The sequence below is a fragment of the Bufo bufo genome, chromosome 1, assembly GCF_905171765.1.
Source record: "Bufo bufo chromosome 1, aBufBuf1.1, whole genome shotgun sequence".
Taxonomy (NCBI): Eukaryota; Metazoa; Chordata; class Amphibia; order Anura; family Bufonidae; genus Bufo; species Bufo bufo.
Genome location: NC_053389.1, coordinates 6,580,193 through 6,607,263, shown reverse-complemented (window position 1 = coordinate 6,607,263; position 27,071 = coordinate 6,580,193). Strand labels below are relative to the sequence as shown.

The 27,071-nt window shown below is 49.3% G+C and overlaps 1 protein-coding gene across 1 annotated transcript in view; it reads right to left on the bottom strand.

The window, feature by feature from the left end:
* LOC120990995 overlaps positions 1 to 27,071 on the bottom strand; it is a 44,504-nt gene that overhangs the window by 2,282 nt on the left and 15,151 nt on the right. The window lies entirely within an intron of this gene.

Below are 27,071 nucleotides of genomic sequence, written 5' to 3'. Positions count from 1 at the left end.
AGTGTGGTGAGACTCTGCCCCCGGTCTGTGCAAAGCCAGGCATGATGGGGAACATAGGATCCATTAGGAAAACCATATCTGAGGGGAGAAGGAATCAAGATGGCAGAGAGCCAACAACAAACTAAACAGCTATACACGCAGCATGCAGAGAAGCCTCTGTGTTATTCTTAATAATGGCCCATCCTGCACTATGTAGGCAAAGAAAAAGAATCCCGGAGTGCTTCTTTAGGAGCCTTAGCTGCGGGGCCCTGGCTGCAAGGGATGTTTACTGACGGATGATAAAACTCGGGGACAGAAGCTCTGTATCTGTGATTTGTGAGGAGTCTCAGGCGTCTGCCTGCCAGATCCATCAGTCTTGGAAAACTTTTTAAGTATGCATCCTTTATGTGGTGGTGACCTAATTCCACGCGGCGCAGGATTAGACAGCATTGTCCGTACTCCAGCCGCATCCTCTCTTCTGCACATTAATATTAACATATTGCTAAAGGGATCAACAGGCACCAGGGTTATGTGTACAAAAAGCAGGAGCCGAATATAATGGGCTGATAGTGAGCACTGGGGAGATGTAACCAGATCACTCAGACAAGGATTTGAAGAAAATTTTTCTATTGCTCAGATCATAAACAAAAAAGCAGCAAATCTACAAATAATCGAAATTAGACCATCGTTCTGTGTCTTCTGCTCCTATTCAGACTACACTATATGGAGAAGAGTACTCGGCCACACGTCTTCATCACTGGCTTCAGGGGAGTCACTAAGCCCCATGCAGTCTACCATTACCACAGGTGTATAACATCCAGCCTCTAGCCCTGCAGTCTACCATTACCACAGGTGTATAACATCCAGCCTCTAGCCATGCAGTCTACCATTACCACAGTGTATAACATCCAGCCTCTAGCCGTGCAGTCTACCATTACCACAGTGTATAACATCCAGCCTCTAGCCATGCAGTCTACCATTACCACAGGTGTATAACATCCAGCCTCTAGCCATGCAGTCTACCATTACCACAGTGTATAACATCCAGCCTCTAGCCATGCAGTCTACCATTACCACAGTGTATAACATCCAGCCTCTAGCCATGCAGTCTACCATTACCACAGGTGTATAACATCCAGCCTCTAGCCATGCAGTCTACCATTACCACAGTGTATAACATCCAGCCTCTGGCCGTGCAGTCTACCATTACCACAGTGTATAACATCCAGCCTCTAGCCATGCAGTCTACCATTACCACAGTGTATAACATCCAGCCTCTAGCCGTGCAGTCTACCATTACCACAGTGTATAACATCCAACCTCTAGCCCTGCAGTCTACCATTACCACAGGTGTATAACATCCAACCTCTAGCCGTGCAGTCTGCCATCACTACAGTGTATAACATCCAGCCTCTAGCCATGCAGTCTACCATTACCACAGGTGTATAACATCCAGTCTCTAGCCATGCAGTCTACCATTACCACAGTGTATAACATCCAGCCTCTAGCCGTGCAGTCTACCATTACCACAGTGTATAACATCCAGCCTCTAGCCCTGCAGTCTACCATTACCACAGGTGTATAACATCCAGCCTCTAGCCATGCAGTCTACCATTACCACAGGTGTATAACATCCAGCCTCTAGCCATGCAGTCTACCATTACCACAGTGTATAACATTCAGCCTCTAGCCATGCAGTCTACCATTACCACAGGTGTATAACATCCAGCCTCTAGCCATGCAGTCTACCATTACCACAGGTGTATAACATCCAGCATCTAGTCATGCAGTCTGCCATTACCACAGTGTATAACATCCCATTACCACAGTGTATAACATCCCGCCTCTAGCCCTGCAGTCTACCATTACCACAGTGTATAACATCCAGCCTCTAGTCATGCAGTCTGCCATTACCACAGTGTATAACATCCAGCCTCTAGCCATGCAGTCTTGCTTCACTACAGTGTATAACATCCAGCCTCTAGCCATGCAGTCTACCTTTACCACAGGTGTATAACATCCAGCCTCTAGTCATGCAGTCTGCCATTACCACAGTGTATAACATCCAGCCTCTAGCCATGCAGTCTTGCTTCACTACAGTGTATAACATCCAGCCTCTAGCCATGCAGTCTACCTTTACCACAGGTGTATAACATCCAGCCTCTAGCCATGCAGTCTGCCATCACTACAGTGTATAACATCCAGCCTCTAGCCATGAAGTCTGCCATTACCACAGTGTATAACATCCAACCTCTAGCTGTGCAATCTACCTTTACCACAGGTGTATAACATCCAGCCTCTAGCCCTGCAGTCTGCCATTACCACAGGTGTAACACATCCAGCCTCTAGCCATGCAGTCTACCATTACCACAGGTGTAACACATCCAGCCTCTAGCCGTGCAGTCTGCCATTACCACAGTGTATAACATCCAGCCTCTAGCCGTGCAATCTACCTTTACCACAGGTGTAAAACATCCAGCCTCTAGCCATGCAGTCTACCATTACCACAGTGTATAACAACCAGCATCTAACCATGCAGTCTACCATTACCACAGTGTATAACATCCAGCCTCTAGCCATGCAGTCTACCATTACCACAGGTGTATAACATCCAGCCTCTAGCCATGCAGTCTACCATTACCACAGTGTATAACATCCAGCCTCTAGCCGTGCAGTCTACCATTACCACAGTGTATAACATCCAGCCTCTAGCCGTGCAGTCTGCCATTACCACAGGTGTATAACATCCAGCCTCTAGCCATGCAGTCTACCATTACCACAGGTGTATAACATCCAGCCTCTAGCCGTGCAGTCTACCATTACCACAGTGTATAACATCCAGCCTCTAGCCATGCAGTCTACCATTACCACAGGTGTATAACATCCAGCATCTAGTCATGCAGTCTGCCATTACCACAGTGTATAACATCCCATTACCACAGGTGTATAACATCCAGCTTCTAGCCATGCAGTCTACCATTACCTCAGTGTATAACATCCAGCCTCTAGCCGTGCAGTCTGCCATTACCACAGTGTATAACATCCAGCCTCTAGCCGTGCAGTCTACCATTACCACACTGTATAACATCCAGCCCCCGGCTATGCAGTCTAACATTACCACAGGTGTATAACATCCAGCCTCTAGCCATGCAGTCTACCATTACCACAGTGTATAACATCCAGCCTCTAGCCATGCAGTCTACCATTACCACAGGTGTATAACATCCAGCCTCTAGCCATGCAGTCTACCATTACCACAGGTGTATAACATCCAGCATCTAGTCATGCAGTCTGCCATTACCACAGTGTATAACATCCCATTACCACAGTGTATAACATCCCGCCTCTAGCCATGCAGTCTACCATTACCACAGTGTATAACATCCAGCCTCTAGTCATGCAGTCTGCCATTACCACAGTGTATAACATCCAGCCTCTAGCCATGCAGTCTTGCTTCACTACAGTGTATAACATCCAGCCTCTAGCCATGCAGTCTACCTTTACCACAGGTGTATAACATCCAGCCTCTAGTCATGCAGTCTGCCATTACCACAGTGTATAACATCCAGCCTCTAGCCATGCAGTCTTGCTTCACTACAGTGTATAACATCCAGCCTCTAGCCATGCAGTCTACCTTTACCACAGGTGTATAACATCCAGCCACTAGCCATGCAGTCTGCCATCACTACAGTGTATAACATCCAGCCTCTAGCCATGAAGTCTGCCATTACCACAGTGTATAACATCCAACCTCTAGCTGTGCAATCTACCTTTACCACAGGTGTATAACATCCAGCCTCTAGCCCTGCAGTCTGCCATTACCACAGGTGTAACACATCCAGCCTCTAGCCATGCAGTCTACCATTACCACAGGTGTAACACATCCAGCCTCTAGCCGTGCAGTCTGCCATTACCACAGTGTATAACATCCAGCCTCTAGCCGTGCAGTCTACCTTTACCACAGGTGTAAAACATCCAGCCTCTAGCCATGCAGTCTACCATTACCACAGTGTATAACAACCAGCATCTAACCATGCAGTCTACCATTACCACAGTGTATAACATCCAGCCTCTAGCCATGCAGTCTACCATTACCACAGGTGTATAACATCCAGCCTCTAGCCATGCAGTCTACCATTACCACAGTGTATAACATCCAGCCTCTAGCCGTGCAGTCTACCATTACCACAGTGTATAACATCCAGCCTCTAGCCGTGCAGTCTGCCATTACCACAGTGTATAACATCCAGCCTCTAGCCGTGCAGTCTACCATTACCACAGTGTATAACATCCAGCCCCCGGCTATGCAGTCTACCATTACCACAGGTGTATAACATCCAGCCTCTAGCCATGCAGTCTACCATTATCACAGGTGTATAACATCCAGCCTCTAGCCATGCAGTCTACCATTACCACAGTGTATAACATCCAGCCTCTAGCCATGCAGTCTACCATTACCACAGTGTATAACATCCAGCCCCCCGCTATGCAGTCTACCATTACCACAGTATATAACATCCAGCCCCCCGCTATGCAGTCTACCATTACCACAGTGTATAACATCCAGCCCCCCGCTATGCAGTCTACCATTACCACAGGTGTATTCTGTTCTTCCTAGATATTTCACCATCACGTGTGAGCAGTATTATTATAATGTGGAAGGAACGACTAGAACTCAGCCATGAAGTGGAGACCATGTAGTTACAGAGCAGGTGGCAGAGTGCTGAGAAGTGCAGAGTCCAGACCATGGGCCATTGAAGTGGAAGGTGAATGTCAGCTACAAAGGAGCACCAGGGTGGAGCGACATGTTACAGTGAAGGAGGTCATCACCAAAATGAACCAGGGGTTACCAGACGTGTGTCTAACCCAACAGTATAGGAGACCCTACTGTATATAGGGCTCCGAAGCAGATGGACGCTCACTGCACCTCTGCTAACAAAGCTGCATCAGCAGAAACGGCCTCAGTTTTTGTATCAGAATGTGACCTCCACTGATTGATGAAGGGTTGTCCCCTCTGATGAGTCACATTTCACGGCTTCATGGAACTGATGGACGGTGGTGTGTCAGGAGAGAAACATCGGGGAACAAGCATGCTGCAACCATTGCTGGAGAACACAAGCTGGTGGGGGCAGCGTTATGGTCTGGGGAAGGTTTTCGGGACATTCTCTGGGCCACTCATAAATCCATCCTTGAAGATCACGTACGCCCCTACATGCTGATTGTCTTCCCTGGGGCAGATGGGATCTTCAGAAAAACAATGTGACAGGTCACACGACTAGAAATGTCCGACATTGGTGGGAAGGACATGACCAAGACTTCCAAGTACTACCCTGGCCCCCAAATTTCACAGACCTAAACCCCACTGATCATCTGTGGGACCACCTCCGTGGTCGTGTTTGCTCTACGGATCCCCCCACCAGCAGCTGTGAGAAAACCTCGATGGTCGTGTTCTGGTGGGGTTGGGGGGGCAGATTTCAGTTGGATTCATTGTGAGTTTTCTGCTGTGGAGTCTGCATGGGACCCGCTGTTTGAGGTTGTACTGCTACAGCGGTACTTACCTCCTCCATGTGCTGCAGGACCAATCTACAGCAGGAGTCATCCTGCCATGCAGATTCTACATCTGCTACCTGTCACTTTACACTACGGTTTTCCATCGTGATCTGCTGCATCTCTGATGTCAGGGGCAGACGCACGGACCGTCTAACGCCTCGTCACTGAGTTCACGGCATTTCGGGGGTTATTTACCTGCAATCCGTTGACATGAATGGAGTCCTGCAGCAGATGCCCCATCGAGGCCAAGACTTCATACAAGCAGCGCCACCTACTGACCATAGACAGCACAGCTTAAAGGGGTTTTCTGAGAGCTTTTCTCTGATGACATGTCCTCAGGATACATACTGTGTTATATGGAGCAGCACAACAGAACCTTAATATGGAATTTCAGGAATATGCATCAGCCAATCCAAAGCCCCAGATCCACGGGGGTCAATACGATGATAACCAAAAAGAAAGCGATGGCAGCCTCTCCATTCCAACAAGGTTGGAGCATGAGGAAGTACGAACGGTCCAGGTACGGCAAGGTTCCGGCACATCTAATCCCTCCTCCCATCCCAATAAAATGCCTAATTACATCTTACTAAAATCTGTTAAATGTGTCCACAGTGAGCTCTATGCAAATCCCAAACATCATCGCCGATAACCAGTAAAGGCATATTACCTTAAAAAGGATGGACGCCCCATCAGCTTGGCGTTCTCTCATTCCCACTGCTATAATCCCAAACCCCCGCCACAAACACCGGTCACCTGACGAGGACCGGCCCACGTGTCTTCACACGCTATGACGTATCTCAATCATGTGACTACACGTAGACCACGTGATCGCACAACTCCGCTCACGTGATCTCACCCGGAACTTGGAAGCGTCTCCATCCCCATAGAGGCCCGACGCTTCATATAGGGTGTCAGCTGATCCACACGGGATAGAATAACTATATGAAATATTCCCTATAAACAAACCATAAAGTCTATTGGAAACAGATTAGTTAATCCTTTTTCATATTAATTGGGTACATGTCGCGCTTGATGGGGAAATCTAGATGCAATCCAACCTTCACCTTTAAAACTCAAGTATAGAAAAATAGAAGAGACCTAATAAAACCAACTTCAAAAACAAGAGCCTTATCTTACATTATTATCCGACGATACACATTGCTCAATATCACTCCCATTAAAATCTATATTCAGTCCATATGGCTGTAACGCCTTCAGGGTAAAGATCCACTTCAGCTCCTTCTTCCTAAGTATCGCCTCTCGATCTCCACCGCTCCTCAATGTTCCTACAGAATCAATCACCCGGAATCGGAGTTGATTATTCAATGTCCTCTCCACAAAGTGTTTAGCCACCGGTTTACCCATAGTCTTCTTCCTGATTTATTCTTTCCCTGACCTCCATAGTGGTCTCCCCAAGATAGATGAAACTACATGGGCATGGGCTCATATATATCGCATCCCGTCATCTACAAGTGTAGTAACCATTTATCTTAAATACTTGTCCAGTATATGGATGCCTAGAGGACCAGTGGTCCTCAACTCCAGTCCTCAGGGCCCAGGATTTCCTTAGTATTGGGCAGCTGATATAATGAGTGTCCATCCACTCTGGGATACTCCTAAATCCTGACCGGCACGTGGGCCCCGAGGCCTGGAGTTGGGGAACCCTGCTCAAGACAGATCGTTGTTCATCAGACACTATCCTCCTAACTCGAAGTAATTGGCTCCATGGAAGCGATTCTATCATTCGTTGTGGGTGGAAACTATCATACCTAAGTAGATTGTTTCTGTCTGTAGGTTTTTGGTACAAGTCAGTTCTAATATGACCATCTTCAATATAGACCATAACATCCAAAAATTGTAATTGTTCCCGGGACACTACCAGGTGCCCCTGTATTCAGATGCTGATGAAACCTTTCAAGTTCTTCAAGAGTACCACACCAAATAAAAAAAATATCATCGATGTAGCGCCACCAGCACAAGACGCTCTCCTTAAATGACTGGTACACTAGTCTGTCCTCCACCCATGGGGGCCACATTCGACCCCATGGCCCTCCCCCATTTCTGTTGGTAAAAGGTATCCCCAAAGAGGAAATAATTCCTCCTGAGGACCACCTCCAGGAGCTGGAGGACAAACTGTGCACCAGTCGGAGAGAACCCTGCACTGGATAGCGCCACGTCGACCGCTCCTAAACCCGAATCATGCTTAATAGATGTGTAGAGTGAAACCACATCAAAACTCACAAAATAAGTTGTAAGAGAAAATGACCTATATCCCTCGTGTAGGAGGGTGCATTAGTGGCATAGATACGCAGCAGTCGGTCAAGAAAGATGGCTATGGTGCTGAATATTGAGCACCTCCCCGAGACAATTGGTCTACCCGGGGGTCACTCAGACTTTTATGTATTTTCAGAAGTGTATACAATAAGGGAGTAATGGGGTGCTCTACCCTCAAATACTCCCCTAATTCCTCATCAATGACATCCCCTTCAAGGGCTTTTTCAATGATGTCACTTATACACTTCGCTATGTCACCCTTCGGGTCCCGTTCAAGCACCTGATAGACATCTCTGTCAGCCAACGGCTTGCGTATCTCTTCCACATATTTACACGTGTCCATAACGACAACGGCACCCCCTTATCAGCGGGTTTCACCGTATGGACAATACCCCTTTCCAGTTTCCCTTAATTGGTTAATCTGTCTATTGACTATTTCAATGTATGACTCAATAACACGGTTATTCTGCGGTGGTCAAAATCCTCCAACCGCTTTTTATTAACATCCATATCATAAATGGTTGTTTTATTATTTACTTCCCTAGTAGCAAAAAAACCTTCTAATCTTAATCTCCTAAAAAAATGTTGTAAATCCAGTTCAATGTCAAACCAGTTAGTGGGAGCTGATGGACAAAAGGTCAATCCACGGATCAAAACCGTTACCTGATCCTTAGTTCAACGGACGGAATATTGACCACTAGGAGTCTCCCTTCTTCAGGTTGCGTCTCGTCATCCTCCCTTGGGTCTCCTTCGATCGTCCCGGGTACATCTGGGGAGGAATATTTATTTTGGGGCCTATGGTGTTTCCTTCCGCCCCTTCTAAATTTCCTCCTCCTCTTTGTTTGGTTTTACCTAAAAAAACGGATTTACTGGATTCATCAGTAGATTCGGAGTCACAGGTGGTAAACCCGAAATGGCTACGATCACATTTTCGGCCTTTCTTCCTCCTAGGTCTTCCCTGTATTTGCTGGTTTTGCCAATTATATACCTTGCCCGTCTGGTAATCCTCTAAGTCACGGCGCCATTTGTCCCGCTTCGTTTTTTTAACTTCTGCTTTATGACGTTGTACATATTGTGCAATTTTATCTTTATGTGTAACAAAGTCATCAGTCGCCATTACTTCTGGAATTTGTACCTCCAACGTTAAGATGTTTTTATTTTTATTTTCTTAGCCTCTTTATGCAAATATTCAATATTGAGCAACATGATTTTAAGAGAGGACCGTATTTTTCGCCCTATAAGACGCACCTAGGTTTCAGAGGAGAACAGTAAGAAAAAAATATTTTCCATTACACCTTAGGTCAGACCAGCAATCAGACCCCCAATGTTAATCAGACCTCAGCTTATAGCCCCAATCAGACCCCCAATGTCAATCAGACCTCAAATCAGACCCCCAATGCCTCAGATCAACCCCCCAACCTTCAGCCATCTATCAGCCCCCATATGTCAGCCATCTATCAGCCCCCATATGTCAGCCATCAACCCCCAGCGCAAATAAATAAAAAAAAACTCACTTACCTCTCCTGCTCCTGGACGCCACCGCTCCTCACCATCGCGATCCTCTTCATCCTGCTGTCGGCTGTGTATGGCGGCGCGCAGTGCGCCCTCACGCTGTGCGCAGCCGATAGCTGAGCCGAGGACCAGGAAGCAATAAGTACAGACCCTTCGCAGCTTCCCGGTCCTAATGAAACGCTTTGGGGGGGGGAGTGCGTCTTATGGGGCAAAAAATACTGTATTTGTTGTTTACCAATTCAAACCTTTTACAGAATTCATAATTCTCAGGGAAAAAATTCGGGCGAAGGTGTGACCTCTGGACCTTGTAATATTCCCTCAATGGTAATTCATTATTTCCACTCCTGTTCATACTTTCTCTTCGATAGATGAATGGAGGGGGTCCTCACCCTGTTCCTCATTAATCAGTCTATGTATATGGTCATCCGCTCATGACCAATCTGTCCTTACTTTTGCCAGGTCCCGGGATATCCTCCATCTTAACAGCGCGGGTTTCCCTGTGCATGCTCTTCGGATCCAAAAGATACATACTGTGTTATATGGAGCAGCAGAACAGAACCTTCATATGGAGTTTCAGGAACGCACCAGATGTGCATAGAGCTCACGGCTGGACAGAACGCAGATAGAGCTCACTGCTGGACAGAACGCAGATAGAGCTCACGGCTGGACAGAACGCAGATAGAGCTCACTGCTGGACAGAATGCAGATAGAGCTCACGGCTGGACAGAATGCAGATAGAGCTCACGGCTGGACAGAATGCAGATAGAGCTCACGGCTGGACAGAACGCAGATAGAGCTCACTGCTGGACAGAATGCAGATAGAGCTCACGGCTGGACAGAACGCAGATAGAGCTCACTGCTGGACAGAATGCAGATAGAGCTCACGGCTGGACAGAATGCAGATAGAGCTCACTGCTGGACAGAATGCAGATAGAGCTCACGGCTGGACAGAATGCAGATAGAGCTCACGGCTGGACAGAATGCAGATAGAGCTCACGGCTGGACAGAATGCAGATAGAGCTCACTGCTGGACAGAACGCAGATAGAGCTCACTGCTGGACAGAACGCAGATAGAGCTCACTGCTGGACAGAATGCAGATAGAGCTCACGGCTGGACAGAATGCAGATAGAGCTCACGGCTGGACAGAACGCAGATAGAGCTCACGGCTGGACAGAACGCAGATAGAGCTCACGGCTGGACAGAACGCAGATAGAGCTCACTGCTGGACAGAATGCAGATAGAGCTCACGGCTGGACAGAATGCAGATAGAGCTCACGGCTGGACAGAATGCAGATAGAGCTCACGGCTGGACAGAATGCAGATAGAGCTCACGGCTGGACAGAACGCAGATAGAGCTCACTGCTGGACAGAACGCAGATAGAGCTCACTGCTGGACAGAATGCAGATAGAGCTCACGGCTGGACAGAATGCAGATAGAGCTCACGGCTGGACAGAACGCAGATAGAGCTCACGGCTGGACAGAACGCAGATAGAGCTCACGGCTGGACAGAATGCAGATAGAGCTCACGGCTGGACAGAATGCAGATAGAGCTCACGGCTGGACAGAATGCAGATAGAGCTCACGGCTGGACAGAATGCAGATAGAGCTCACGGCTGGACAGAACGCAGATAGAGCTCACTGCTGGACAGAACGCAGATAGAGCTCACTGCTGGACAGAATGCAGATAGAGCTCACGGCTGGACAGAATGCAGATAGAGCTCACGGCTGGACAGAACGCAGATAGAGCTCACGGCTGGACAGAACGCAGATAGAGCTCACTGCTGGACAGAATGCAGATAGAGCTCACGGCTGGACAGAATGCAGATAGAGCTCACGGCTGGACAGAATGCAGATAGAGCTCACGGCTGGACAGAATGCAGATAGAGCTCACGGCTGGACAGAATGCAGATAGAGCTCACTGCTGGACAGAACGCAGATAGAGCTCACTGCTGGACAGAATGCAGATAGAGCTCACGGCTGGACAGAATGCAGATAGAGCTCACGGCTGGACAGAACGCAGATAGAGCTCACGGCTGGACAGAACGCAGATAGAGCTCACTGCTGGACAGAATGCAGATAGAGCTCACGGCTGGACAGAATGCAGATAGAGCTCACGGCTGGACAGAACGCACCAGATGTGCACAGAGCTCACTGCTGGACAGAATGCAGATAGAGCTCACTGCTGGACAGAACGCAGATAGAGCTCACGGCTGGACAGAATGCAGATAGAGCTCACTGCTAGACAGAACGCAGATAGAGCTCACTGCTGGACAGAACGCAGATAGAGCTCACGGCTGGACAGAACGCACCAGATGTGCACAGAGCTCACTGCTGGACAGAATGCAGATAGAGCTCACGGCTGGACAGAATGCAGATAGAGCTCACGGCTGGACAGAACGCAGATAGAGCTCACTGCTGGACAGAACGCAGATAGAGCTCACGGCTGGACAGAACGCACCAGATGTGCACAGAGCTCACTGCTGGACAGAACGCAGATAGAGCTCACGGCTGGACAGAACGCACCAGATGTGCATAGAGCTCACTGCTGGACAGAATGCAGATAGAGCTCACTGCTGGACAGAATGCAGATAGAGCTCACTGCTGGACAGAATGCAGATAGAGCTCACGGCTGGACAGAACGCAGATAGAGCTCACTGCTGGACAGAACGCAGATAGAGCTCACGGCTGGACAGAACGCACCAGATGTGCACAGAGCTCACTGCTGGACAGAACGCAGATAGAGCTCACTGCTGGACAGAACGCAGATAGAGCTCACTGCTGGACAGAATGCAGATAGAGCTCACGGCTGGACAGAACGCAGACAGAGCTCACTGCTGGACAGAACGCACCAGATGTGCACAGAGCTCACTGCTGGACAGAACGCAGATAGAGCTCACTGCTGGACAGAATGCAGATAGAGCTCACTGCTGGACAGAACGCAGATAGAGCTCACTGCTGGACAGAACGCAGATAGAGCTCACTGCTGGACAGAACGCAGATAGAGCTCACGGCTGGACAGAACGCAGATAGAGCTCACGGCTGGACAGAACGCAGATAGAGCTCACTGCTGGACAGAATGCAGATAGAGCTCACGGCTGGACAGAATGCAGATAGAGCTCACTGCTGGACAGAACGCAGATAGAGCTCACTGCTGGACAGAATGCAGATAGAGCTCACTGCTGGACAGAACGCAGATAGAGCTCACGGCTGGACAGAATGCAGATAGAGCTCACTGCTGGACAGAATGCAGATAGAGCTCACGGCTGGACAGAACGCAGATAGAGCTCACGGCTGGACAGAATGCAGATAGAGCTCACTGCTGGACAGAATGCAGATAGAGCTCACGGCTGGACAGAACGCAGATAGAGCTCACTGCTGGACAGAATGCAGATAGAGCTCACTGCTGGACAGAACGCAGATAGAGCTCACTGCTGGACAGAATGCAGATAGAGCTCACTGCTGGACAGAATGCAGATAGAGCTCACTGCTGGACAGAATGCAGATAGAGCTCACGGCTGGACAGAACGCAGATAGAGCTCACGGCTGGACAGAACGCAGATAGAGCTCACTGCTGGACAGAATGCAGATAGAGCTCACTGCTGGACAGAATGCAGATAGAGCTCACTGCTGGACAGAACGCAGATAGAGCTCACGGCTGGACAGAATGCAGATAGAGCTCACTGCTGGACAGAACGCAGATAGAGCTCACTGCTGGACAGAATGCAGATAGAGCTCACTGCTGGACAGAATGCAGATAGAGCTCACTGCTGGACAGAATGCAGATAGAGCTCACTGCTGGACAGAACGCAGATAGAGCTCACTGCTGGACAGAATGCAGATAGAGCTCACTGCTGGACAGAATGCAGATAGAGCTCACTGCTGGACAGAATGCAGATAGAGCTCACTGCTGGACAGAATGCAGATAGAGCTCACTGCTGGACAGAACGCAGATAGAGCTCACTGCTGGACAGAACGCAGATAGAGCTCACTGCTGGACAGAATGCAGATAGAGCTCACGGCTGGACAGAATGCAGATAGAGCTCACTGCTGGACAGAATGCAGATAGAGCTCACTGCTGGACAGAACGCAGATAGAGCTCACTGCTGGACAGAATGCAGATAGAGCTCACTGCTGGACAGAACGCACCAGATGTGCACAGAGCTCACTGCTGGACAGAATGCAGATAGAGCTCACGGCTGGACAGAATGCAGATAGAGCTCACTGCTGGACAGAATGCAGATAGAGCTCACTGCTGGACAGAACGCAGATAGAGCTCACTGCTGGACAGAATGCAGATAGAGCTCACTGCTGGACAGAATGCAGATAGAGCTCACTGCTGGACAGAATGCAGATAGAGCTCACGGCTGGACAGAACGCAGATAGAGCTCACTGCTGGACAGAATGCAGATAGAGCTCACTGCTGGACAGAATGCAGATAGAGCTCACTGCTGGACAGAATGCAGATAGAGCTCACTGCTGGACAGAATGCAGATAGAGCTCACGGCTGGACAGAATGCAGATAGAGCTCACTGCTGGACAGAACGCAGATAGAGCTCACTGCTGGACAGAATGCAGATAGAGCTCACTGCTGGACAGAATGCAGATAGAGCTCACTGCTGGACAGAACGCAGATAGAGCTCACTGCTGGACAGAACGCAGATAGAGCTCACTGCTGGACAGAACGCAGATAGAGCTCACTGCTGGACAGAACGCAGATAGAGCTCACTGCAGACAGAACGCAGATAGAGCTCACTGCTGGACAGAACGCAGATAGAGCTCACTGCTGGACAGAATGCAGATAGAGCTCACTGCTGGACAGAACGCAGATAGAGCTCACTGCAGACAGAACGCAGATAGAGCTCACGGCTGGACAGAATGCAGATAGAGCTCACGGCTGGACAGAACGCAGATAGAGCTCACTGCTGGACAGAATGCAGATAGAGCTCACTGCTGGACAGAACGCAGATAGAGCTCACTGCTGGACAGAACGCAGATAGAGCTCACGGCTGGACAGAATGCAGATAGAGCTCACTGCTGGACAGAATGCAGATAGAGCTCACTGCTGGACAGAACGCAGATAGAGCTCACTGCTGGACAGAACGCAGATAGAGCTCACGGCTGGACAGAATGCAGATAGAGCTCACTGCTGGACAGAATGCAGATAGAGCTCACGGCTGGACAGAATGCAGATAGAGCTCACTGCTGGACAGAACGCAGATAGAGCTCACTGCTGGACAGAACGCAGATAGAGCTCACTGCTGGACAGAACGCAGATAGAGCTCACGGCTGGACAGAATGCAGATAGAGCTCACTGCTGGACAGAACGCAGATAGAGCTCACTGCTGGACAGAATGCAGATAGAGCTCACTGCTGGACAGAACGCAGATAGAGCTCACTGCTGGACAGAACGCAGATAGAGCTCACTGCTGGACAGAACGCAGATAGAGCTCACTGCTGGACAGAATGCAGATAGAGCTCACTGCTGGACAGAACGCAGATAGAGCTCACTGCTGGACAGAACGCAGATAGAGCTCACGGCTGGACAGAATGCAGATAGAGCTCACTGCTGGACAGAATGCAGATAGAGCTCACTGCTGGACAGAACGCAGATAGAGCTCACGGCTGGACAGAATGCAGATAGAGCTCACTGCTGGACAGAATGCAGATAGAGCTCACTGCTGGACAGAACGCAGATAGAGCTCACTGCTGGACAGAACGCAGATAGAGCTCACTGCTGGACAGAACGCAGATAGAGCTCACGGCTGGACAGAATGCAGATAGAGCTCACTGCTGGACAGAACGCAGATAGAGCTCACTGCTGGACAGAATGCAGATAGAGCTCACTGCTGGACAGAATGCAGATAGAGCTCACTGCTGGACAGAACGCAGATAGAGCTCACTGCTGGACAGAACGCAGATAGAGCTCACTGCTAGACAGAACGCAGACAGAGCTCACTGCTGGACAGAACGCAGATAGAGCTCACTGCTGGACAGAACGCAGATAGAGCTCACGGCTGGACAGAATGCAGATAGAGCTCACTGCTGGACAGAACGCAGATAGAGCTCACTGCTGGACAGAACGCAGATAGAGCTCACGGCTGGACAGAACGCACCAGATGTGCACAGAGCTCACTGCTGGACAGAATGCAGATAGAGCTCACGGCTGGACAGAATGCAGATAGAGCTCACGGCTGGACAGAACGCAGATAGAGCTCACTGCTGGACAGAACGCAGATAGAGCTCACGGCTGGACAGAACGCACCAGATGTGCACAGAGCTCACTGCTGGACAGAACGCAGATAGAGCTCACGGCTGGACAGAACGCACCAGATGTGCATAGAGCTCACTGCTGGACAGAATGCAGATAGAGCTCACTGCTGGACAGAATGCAGATAGAGCTCACTGCTGGACAGAATGCAGATAGAGCTCACGGCTGGACAGAACGCAGATAGAGCTCACTGCTGGACAGAACGCAGATAGAGCTCACGGCTGGACAGAACGCACCAGATGTGCACAGAGCTCACTGCTGGACAGAACGCAGATAGAGCTCACTGCTGGACAGAACGCAGATAGAGCTCACTGCTGGACAGAATGCAGATAGAGCTCACGGCTGGACAGAACGCAGACAGAGCTCACTGCTGGACAGAACGCACCAGATGTGCACAGAGCTCACTGCTGGACAGAACGCAGATAGAGCTCACTGCTGGACAGAATGCAGATAGAGCTCACTGCTGGACAGAACGCAGATAGAGCTCACTGCTGGACAGAACGCAGATAGAGCTCACTGCTGGACAGAACGCAGATAGAGCTCACGGCTGGACAGAACGCAGATAGAGCTCACGGCTGGACAGAACGCAGATAGAGCTCACTGCTGGACAGAATGCAGATAGAGCTCACGGCTGGACAGAATGCAGATAGAGCTCACTGCTGGACAGAACGCAGATAGAGCTCACTGCTGGACAGAATGCAGATAGAGCTCACTGCTGGACAGAACGCAGATAGAGCTCACGGCTGGACAGAATGCAGATAGAGCTCACTGCTGGACAGAATGCAGATAGAGCTCACGGCTGGACAGAACGCAGATAGAGCTCACGGCTGGACAGAATGCAGATAGAGCTCACTGCTGGACAGAATGCAGATAGAGCTCACGGCTGGACAGAACGCAGATAGAGCTCACTGCTGGACAGAATGCAGATAGAGCTCACTGCTGGACAGAACGCAGATAGAGCTCACTGCTGGACAGAATGCAGATAGAGCTCACTGCTGGACAGAATGCAGATAGAGCTCACTGCTGGACAGAACGCAGATAGAGCTCACGGCTGGACAGAACGCAGATAGAGCTCACGGCTGGACAGAACGCAGATAGAGCTCACTGCTGGACAGAATGCAGATAGAGCTCACTGCTGGACAGAATGCAGATAGAGCTCACTGCTGGACAGAACGCAGATAGAGCTCACGGCTGGACAGAATGCAGATAGAGCTCACTGCTGGACAGAACGCAGATAGAGCTCACTGCTGGACAGAATGCAGATAGAGCTCACTGCTGGACAGAATGCAGATAGAGCTCACTGCTGGACAGAATGCAGATAGAGCTCACTGCTGGACAGAACGCAGATAGAGCTCACTGCTGGACAGAATGCAGATAGAGCTCACTGCTGGACAGAATGCAGATAGAGCTCACTGCTGGACAGAATGCAGATAGAGCTCACTGCTGGACAGAATGCAGATAGAGCTCACTGCTGGACAGAACGCAGATAGAGCTCACTGCTGTACAGAACGCAGATAGAGCTCACTGCTGGACAGAATGCAGATAGAGCTCACGGCTGGACAGAATGCAGATAGAGCTCACTGCTGGACAGAATGCAGATAGAGCTCACTGCTGGACAGAACGCAGATAGAGCTCACTGCTGGACAGAATGCAGATAGAGCTCACTGCTCGACAGAACGCACCAGATGCGCACAGAGCTCACTGCTGGACAGAATGCAGATAGAGCTCACGGCTGGACAGAATGCAGATAGAGCTCACTGCTGGACAGAATGCAGATAGAGCTCACTGCTGGACAGAACGCAGATAGAGCTCACTGCTGGACAGAATGCAGATAGAGCTCACTGCTGGACAGAATGCAGATAGAGCTCACTGCTGGACAGAATGCAGATAGAGCTCACGGCTGGACAGAACGCAGATAGAGCTCACTGCTGGACAGAATGCAGATAGAGCTCACTGCTGGACAGAATGCAGATAGAGCTCACTGCTGGACAGAATGCAGATAGAGCTCACTGCTGGACAGAATGCAGATAGAGCTCACGGCTGGACAGAATGCAGATAGAGCTCACTGCTGGACAGAACGCAGATAGAGCTCACTGCTGGACAGAATGCAGATAGAGCTCACTGCTGGACAGAATGCAGATAGAGCTCACTGCTGGACAGAACGCAGATAGAGCTCACTGCTGGACAGAACGCAGATAGAGCTCACTGCTGGACAGAACGCAGATAGAGCTCACTGCTGGACAGAACGCAGATAGAGCTCACTGCAGACAGAACGCAGATAGAGCTCACTGCTGGACAGAACGCAGATAGAGCTCACTGCTGGACAGAATGCAGATAGAGCTCACTGCTGGACAGAACGCAGATAGAGCTCACTGCAGACAGAACGCAGATAGAGCTCACGGCTGGACAGAATGCAGATAGAGCTCACGGCTGGACAGAATGCAGATAGAGCTCACTGCTGGACAGAACGCAGATAGAGCTCACTGCTGGACAGAACGCAGATAGAGCTCACTGCTGGACAGAATGCAGATAGAGCTCACTGCTGGACAGAACGCAGATAGAGCTCACTGCTGGACAGAACGCAGATAGAGCTCACGGCTGGACAGAATGCAGATAGAGCTCACTGCTGGACAGAATGCAGATAGAGCTCACTGCTGGACAGAACGCAGATAGAGCTCACTGCTGGACAGAACGCAGATAGAGCTCACGGCTGGACAGAATGCAGATAGAGCTCACTGCTGGACAGAACGCAGATAGAGCTCACTGCTGGACAGAACGCAGATAGAGCTCACTGCTGGACAGAATGCAGATAGAGCTCACGGCTGGACAGAATGCAGATAGAGCTCACTGCTGGACAGAACGCAGATAGAGCTCACTGCTGGACAGAACGCAGATAGAGCTCACTGCTGGACAGAACGCAGATAGAGCTCACGGCTGGACAGAATGCAGATAGAGCTCACTGCTGGACAGAACGCAGATAGAGCTCACTGCTGGACAGAACGCAGATAGAGCTCACTGCTGGACAGAACGCAGATAGAGCTCACTGCTGGACAGAACGCAGATAGAGCTCACTGCTGGACAGAACGCAGATAGAGCTCACTGCTGGACAGAATGCAGATAGAGCTCACTGCTGGACAGAACGCAGATAGAGCGCACTGCTGGACAGAACGCAGATAGAGCTCACGGCTGGACAGAATGCAGATAGAGCTCACTGCTGGACAGAATGCAGATAGAGCTCACTGCTGGACAGAACGCAGATAGAGCTCACGGCTGGACAGAATGCAGATAGAGCTCACTGCTGGACAGAATGCAGATAGAGCTCACTGCTGGACAGAACGCAGATAGAGCTCACTGCTGGACAGAACGCAGATAGAGCTCACTGCTGGACAGAACGCAGATAGAGCTCACGGCTGGACAGAATGCAGATAGAGCTCACTGCTGGACAGAATGCAGATAGAGCTCACTGCTGGACAGAATGCAGATAGAGCTCACTGCTGGACAGAATGCAGATAGAGCTCACTGCTGGACAGAACGCAGATAGAGCTCACTGCTGGACAGAACGCAGATAGAGCTCACTGCTAGACAGAACGCAGACAGAGCTCACTGCTGGACAGAACGCAGATAGAGCTCACTGCTGGACAGAACGCAGATAGAGCTCACTGCTGGACAGAATGCAGATAGAGCTCACTGCTGGACAGAATGCAGATAGAGCTCACTGCTGGACAGAACGCAGATAGAGCTCACTGCTGGACAGAATGCAGATAGAGCTCACTGCTGGACAGAACGCAGATAGAGCTCACTGCTGGACAGAACGCAGATAGAGCTCACTGCTGGACAGAATGCAGATAGAGCTCACTGCTGGACATAACGCAGATAGAGCTCACTGCTGGACAGAACGCAGATAGAGCTCACTGCTGGACAGAATGCAGATAGAGCTCACTGCTGGACAGAATGCAGATAGAGCTCACTGCTGGACATAACGCAGATAGAGCTCACTGCTGGACAGAACGCAGATAGAGCTCACTGCTGGACAGAACGCAGATAGAGCTCACTGCTGGACAGAATGCAGATAGAGCTCACTGCTGGACAGAACGCAGATAGAGCTCACTGCTGGACAGAATGCAGATAGAGCTCACTGCTGGACAGAACGCAGATAGAGCTCACTGCTGGACAGAACGCAGATAGAGCTCACTGCTGGACAGAATGCAGATAGAGCTCACTGCTGGACAGAACGCAGATAGAGCTCACTGCTGGACAGAACGCAGATAGAGCTCACTGCTGGACAGAACGCAGATAGAGCTCACTGCTGGACAGAATGCAGATAGAGCTCACTGCTGGACAGAATGCAGATAGAGCTCACTGCTGGACAGAACGCAGATAGAGCTCACTGCTGGACAGAACGCAGATAGAGCTCACTGCTAGACAGAACGCAGACAGAGCTCACTGCTGGACAGAACGCAGATAGAGCTCACTGCTGGACAGAACGCAGATAGAGCTCACTGCTGGACAGAATGCAGATAGAGCTCACTGCTGGACAGAATGCAGATAGAGCTCACTGCTGGACAGAATGCAGATAGAGCTCACGGCTGGACAGAACGCAGATAGAGCTCACGGCTGGACAGAACGCAGATAGAGCTCACGGCTGGACAGAACGCAGATAGAGCTCACTGCTGGACAGAACGCAGATAGAGCTCACTGCTGGACAGAATGCAGATAGAGCTCACTGCTGGACAGAATGCAGATAGAGCTCACTGCTGGACATAACGCAGATAGAGCTCACTGCTGGACAGAACGCAGATAGAGCTCACTGCTGGACAGAATGCAGATAGAGCTCACTGCTGGACAGAATGCAGATAGAGCTCACGGCTGGACAGAATGCAGATAGAGCTCACGGCTGGACAGAACGCAGATAGAGCTCACGGCTGGACAGAACGCAGATAGAGCTCACTGCTGGACATAACGCAGATAGAGCTCACTGCTGGACAGAACGCAGATAGAGCTCACTGCTGGACAGAACGCAGATAGAGCTCACTGCTGGACAGAACGCAGATAGAGCTCACTGCTGGACAGAACGCAGATAGAGCTCACTGCTGGACAGAACGCAGATAGAGCTCACTGCTGGACAGAACGCAGATAGAGCTCACTGCTGGACAGAATGCAGATAGAGCTCACTGCTGGACAGAATGCAGATAGAGCTCACTGCTGGACAGAACGCAGATAGAGCTCACTGCTGGACAGAATGCAGTAAGATGTAACTAGGCATTCTACTGGGACGGGAGGAGGATGAGATGTGCCGGGACCTTGCTGCACCTGGACCGTTCGTCTCATGCACCATCTGTGAATAAACCTTGTTGGATTGGACATGGCCTCAGGTTAGGTGACCAGTATCTGATCGGTGGCGGACCGACACCCAGGACCCCCGCTGACCAGCGCCGTGGTCTTCTCCAGTTTTTCCCAGGCCACGTTCATCGGTCACATGACCTGGGCACCATTAAAGTAAATGGGGCTGAGCTGGTATACAATGTCCGGCACTGGTGCCTTCTCATGCAGCTGATCGGCGGGGGGTCCCGGGAGTCGCAGCCCCACCAGTCTCATTGATCCAGAGGACAGGTCATCAGTAAAAAAATACTCCCAGAAAACCCCTTTAAACTGATTCCCAGGATGATCCCTATCAAACAGCAAAGGATCTTTTCCAGCCCCCTTGGCGATTTGCTGGGACAGGGCGTCATACAGAAGTGAGAAGTGTGCGCCCCCCTCAATGGCGGATTTCCAGTGGATAGGGTCCTGTGAAATAATAATGAGGATTACACTGATGTGCCGCTCCGGCGTTCTCGCCACCTGCTGGGATCTCAGGGCGCCGCGCTTACAGCTGCCCCAATTATATCCACGTTTTAGGTAAATTGCTGAGAAAATTGCTCACGATTGCCCAGAAATAGCCGCGCTTCTCTCCGCTCTCCACGTGCCCATTGTTAAGTAGCTGCGCAGCAAAGTGACCTACTTCTCGTCCCGCGCGATACCGAGCTGCAGGTGTGTGTGGCGGAAAACGTACAGGGACACGCTGGAAATATTAGGACCCAAGTACAGGGCCCGTTTAACCCCTTAACAACCAGAGACATACATGTACATTATTGTCTGCATGGGAACATAAAGAGCGGGCACAGGAGCGGGCCCCCTCCTTACATTGATTACGGTAAGAATGCAGCGGTGGGGACCGGATCCCAGACGTTTAACCCCTACCTTGCCACAGTCAATAGCGTATCTATTCACAGATTGAACACAGTCCTGTTCAGGGGAATTTTAGTAGAATGTGGTCATTTGAATAGGATTCACAGAAGCAGCACTATTCTAAAACATAACCTTTAATACTTCAATGTTAAAAGTCAATACACCCTTATAATCATAGATAATGATAAGAAAAAAATAAATAATAATCAAAAGAAAAAGAAAAACATAACCTTAGGTCAAATTGCTCTTCCATTGCACGATGCTTACAAGAGGGTCGGCAGATAGTAATTGGGGGCGGTGTCCCTAGTGCTGGCCCTGATTCAGTCACCCTGCCTAAATACGGAATAGCCGCCCGATAGGGGCGATCCCGTGTCTCGTGCCTCCTAGTGACCCTGGGATGACCCCAGCACGGGGAGGATTCCAACAATGTGGAATATATAGCCCTATATTTAGACCTGGACTATTTTAAATACAAAAAATAATAAACAAATACATAAACCCAGATGAAGTGACAGAAAACACCCTAAATATTAGGTGAGATGAGCAATGTAGAATCATAGAATAAGAAGGTCCATAGAGGCGTCCTATATGGTCCCTACGCGTTTCGCCTGGTTGGTGTCAGGCTCATCAGGGGACGTATCACCAATAGTCATCACCTGAGCTCTTCACGATACACTATATACAAGTGGATTTATGTCATTTTCTTTTTCTTTTCTCTTTTCTGATAGCGAGATGATCACTATGATAGGTAATCAACATGTATTACCAGCTGCTGACTGGCTGGTCCTATAGACTATATCTACTCCACAGCGTTCTCTATCAGGCGGTGATACAGTCACTGTTATACGAGATGTCTCAGACTGAACCCAATGTCTAACCTTCTTAGCTGGAGACAAATGGGGTACGGCCGTTTGTATCCAGCGCCTGCGCTCTCACAGAGGGGCGCCTCGCTGTTTGTCCCCCACCCGTTATTAATCATATCTAGGCCTGTATCATGTAGCATTGTATTAGGTTTCACCAGATATTGCAGTACCCATAATACACATGGAAGGCAGAATTCAACAATCATGTCTTATTGAAGCTGCTCCAAGAAAAGTTACAGGTCCATATGATTGATAGGTAAAAGATGTCAGTATATAATCTGGACCAGTATCACAAATGTGCTGATATGGTTAGCGGTACTTGCGTGCCCATGAGGAGTGGTCAGATGGGCCTTCAGCGATCTCCAAAATCAGGAGGCCATTTCTGGTGGGGGCATAGGGATGAGAGGCGCAGAGGCGGTGATGTCCGGCAGATGTAGCAGCGAGGTGCTGCCGGCGTCCTCGCCTTTTAAACGCTACTTCCGGATGCCGAATGACGTAGGTGGCTCCCACGTGATGCTGATGCCGGGTGACGTCTGACGCTAATGCTGATCACATGACCCTAATGCCGATCACATGACCCTAATGCCGATCACATGACCGCTCCTCTGAGCCATTGTAAAGAGGCAGGACAGGAAAAGTATGCCCATATACATGATGGAGAAATAAGATACTATAGGTTCCCTCATGTCTTAGGATTACATAGGTTATTTTAATATAATCCTACGTGTAGCCCGTTTGGCGCCCCAGGCCAGTGAACTGATATATACATGTCCAGCTGCTGGGTGTATGAGCCCATCTGGCTAATACATTATAAGGGTCGACTTTGGAGGGGTTCACCCCCCAGTCAGCAAACGTTGTACTGTATATAATTTACATGATAGATCGATAGTGAGGGCCCCTTATATGAAACACGCAAAACCAATGCACTCATTTAGTCCGGCAGGTGCCGCGGTGTTTAGCCTGAAGATCCATCTGGATTCTTTGTGTTTTAACAGTTTGTCAGTATCCGCACCTCTTCTAGACATTTTTAATACTTCAATCATGAAAAAATGGATGGTCTTAGTGGACCCTGTATGATTAGTCCATATGTGTCTAGATATGGGTCTATCCCGTCTATTCCGGATGTCCCCAATATGCTCAAGGATTCTCTTTTTGAACATCCTTTTGTTTTACCTATATATTTGAGTCCGCAGTCACATTGAGCCATATAGATAATTCCAGAAGTATTGCAGTTTGCAAAGCTGCGGGTGTGAAATATCTGTTCTTCCAGGCTATTCATGAAAGTGCCCGCCTTGCATGTGCCGCACTTGAAAGTGCCCATCCGTCTGCTGGACAACCATGTGCTTTTTTCTGGAGACTCGAAGTGGCTATGGACCACGGTGTCACCTATACTGCGTCCACGTCTATACGTGATAGCCGGGTTCTCAGATAATACAGGTTCTTTTTCCTAAATAGGGTAGTTTTTATATAGTTATGTTCATCTCTTTCTAGACAGACATCCAGGAAGTTAATAGTATTAACCTATATGGTTTGAGTTTAGTGTATCCGTAAATTGTTGAAACTCACTGACAGTCCCTGACCATAGAAGTAGAACGTTGTCTATGAATCTGGTCCAGGGTACCATAGATTCGGAGAAGACCACCGTGTCCTCCCACCAGCCCAGGAGCAGATTTGCATAAGTTGGTGCACACGGGCTCCCCATCGCGGGGCCCCTGAGCTGGTGGTAGAAGCGATCTTCAATCACAAAATAATTGTGTGTCAGGACAAAGTGGAGGAGTTGTAGGTTGTGTTGATATAAGTCCATAGATCTGGAGTCCAGAAAATATTTGGCTGCTGACAGACCCTTGTTGTGGGGGATTGAGGTATAGAGGGCCTCTACGTCTAGCTGTCAGCTTCTATGCTGACGCCTTCTACTCTTCGTAGTGGGTCCGTTGTATCCCGTGAGTATGACGGGAGTGTGGATACAAAGGGACGTAGGACTTTATCAATGTACACACCCGCATGATGAGTTAAACTATCAATCCCCGAAACTATGGGGCCTCCTTTTAGGGGACTGCGGACTCAAATATATAGGTAAAACAAAAGGATGTTCAAAAAGAGAATCCTTGAGCATATTGGGGACATCCGGAATAGACGGGATAAACCCACATCTAGACACATATGGACTAATCATACAGGATCCACTAAGACCATCCATTTTTTCATGATTGAAGTATTAAAAATGTCTAGAAGAGGTGCGGATACTGACAAACTGTTAAAACACAAAGAATCCAGATGGATCTTCAGGCTAAACACCGCGGCACCTGCCGGACTAAATGAGTGCATTGGTTTTGCGTGTTTCATATAAGGGGCCCTCACTATCGATCTATCATGTAAATTATATACAGTACAACGTTTGCTGACTGGGGGGTGAACCCCTCCAAAGTCGACCCTTATAATGTATTAGCCAGATGGGCTCATACACCCAGCAGCTGGACATGTATATATCAGTTCACTGGCCTGGGGCGCCAAACGGGCTACACGTAGGATTATATTAAAATAACCTATGTAATCCTAAGACATGAGGGAACCTATAGTATCTTATTTCTCCATCATGTATATGGGCATACTTTTCCTGTCCTGCCTCTTTACAATGGCTCAGAGGAGCGGTCATGTGATCGGCATTAGGGTCATGTGATCGGCATTAGGGTCATGTGATCAGCATTAGGGTCATGTGATCGGCATTAGCGTCAGACGTCACCCGGCATCAGCATCACGTGGGAGCCACCTACGTCATTCGGCACCCGGAAGTAGCGTTTAAAAGGCGAGGACGCCGGCAGCACCTCGCTGCTACATCTGCCGGACATCACCGCCTCTGCGCCTCTCATCCCTATGCCCCCACCAGAAATGGCCTCCTGATTTTGGAGATCGCTGAAGGCCCATCTGATTACTCCTCATGGGCACGCAAGTACCGCTAACCATATCAGCACATTTGTGATACTGGTCCAGATTATATACTGACATCTTTTACCTATCAATCATATGGACCTGTAACTTTTCTTGGAGCAGCTTCAATAAGACATGATTGTTGAATTCTGCCTTCCGTGCTTATTATGGGTACTGCAATATCTGGTGAAACCTAATACAATGCTACATGATACAGGCCTAGATATGATTAATAACGGGTGGGGGACAAACAGCGAGGCGCCCCTCTGTGAGAGCGCAGGCGCTGGATACAAACGGCCGTACCCCATTTGTCTCCAGCTAAGAAGGTTAGACATTGGGTTCAGTCTGAGGCATCTCGTATAACAGTGACTGTATCACCGCCTGATAGAGAACGCTGTGGAGTAGATATAGTCTATAGGAGCAGCCAGTCAGCAGCTGGTAATACATGTTTAGAAAAAGAAAATGACATAAATCCACTTGTATATAGTGTATCGTGAAGAGCTCAGGTGATGACTATTGGTGATACGTCCCCTGATGAGCCTGACACCAACCAGGCGAAACGCGTAGGGGCCATATAGGACGCCTCTATGGACCTTCTTATTCTAGGATTCTACATTGCTCATCTCACCTAATATTTAGGGTGTTTTCTGTCACTTCATCTGGGTTTATGTATTTGTTTATTATTTTTTGTATTTAAAATAGTCCAGGTCTAAATATAGGGCTATATATTCCACATTGTTGGAATCCTCCCCGTGCTGGGGTCATCCCAGGGTCACTAGGAGGCACGAGACACGGGATCGCCCCTATCGGGCGGCTATTCCGTATTTAGGCAGGGTGACTGAATCAGGGCCAGCACTAGGGACACCGCCCCCAATTACTATCTGCCGACCCTCTTGTAAGCATCGTGCAATGGAAGAGCAATTTGACCTAAGGTTATGTTTTTGTTTTTCTTTTGATTATTATTTATTTTTTTCTTATCATTATCTATGATTATAAGGGTGTATTGACTTTTAACATTGAAGTATTAAAGGTTATGTTTTAGAATAGTGGTGCTTCTGTGAATCCCACAGTCAATAGCGACCACAGCATCTGAGCGGTTAGACAGATGCAGGGGGCATCCTTTGCTCCTAATCACCCCCTAATCATAGGGTGTGGAGCGGTTGGCATGGCGGGGGGACCTCACATGTTAGGAATCCTATTACAAAGACTTGTCCCTAGCGGCTGAGCCTGTGATTGGCTGCATCAGTCATGGGACCACGGCACCTCCACAGTGCCGGAAGCGGCTGAGAATGGGGCGGCAGCACTGGCACAACGGGCCGTGGATAGGTGAGTGTATCTTTTCTATGGGGCACAGGTCAGGACGACAGGGTTGTCGGCTCCTAGGATGGAGAACCCCTTTAATGAAGCCATTCGTGGGAGAACTATTCACTATATTCGGGATGCAGCGTCTTTCTAGCACTGGTGACATCACAC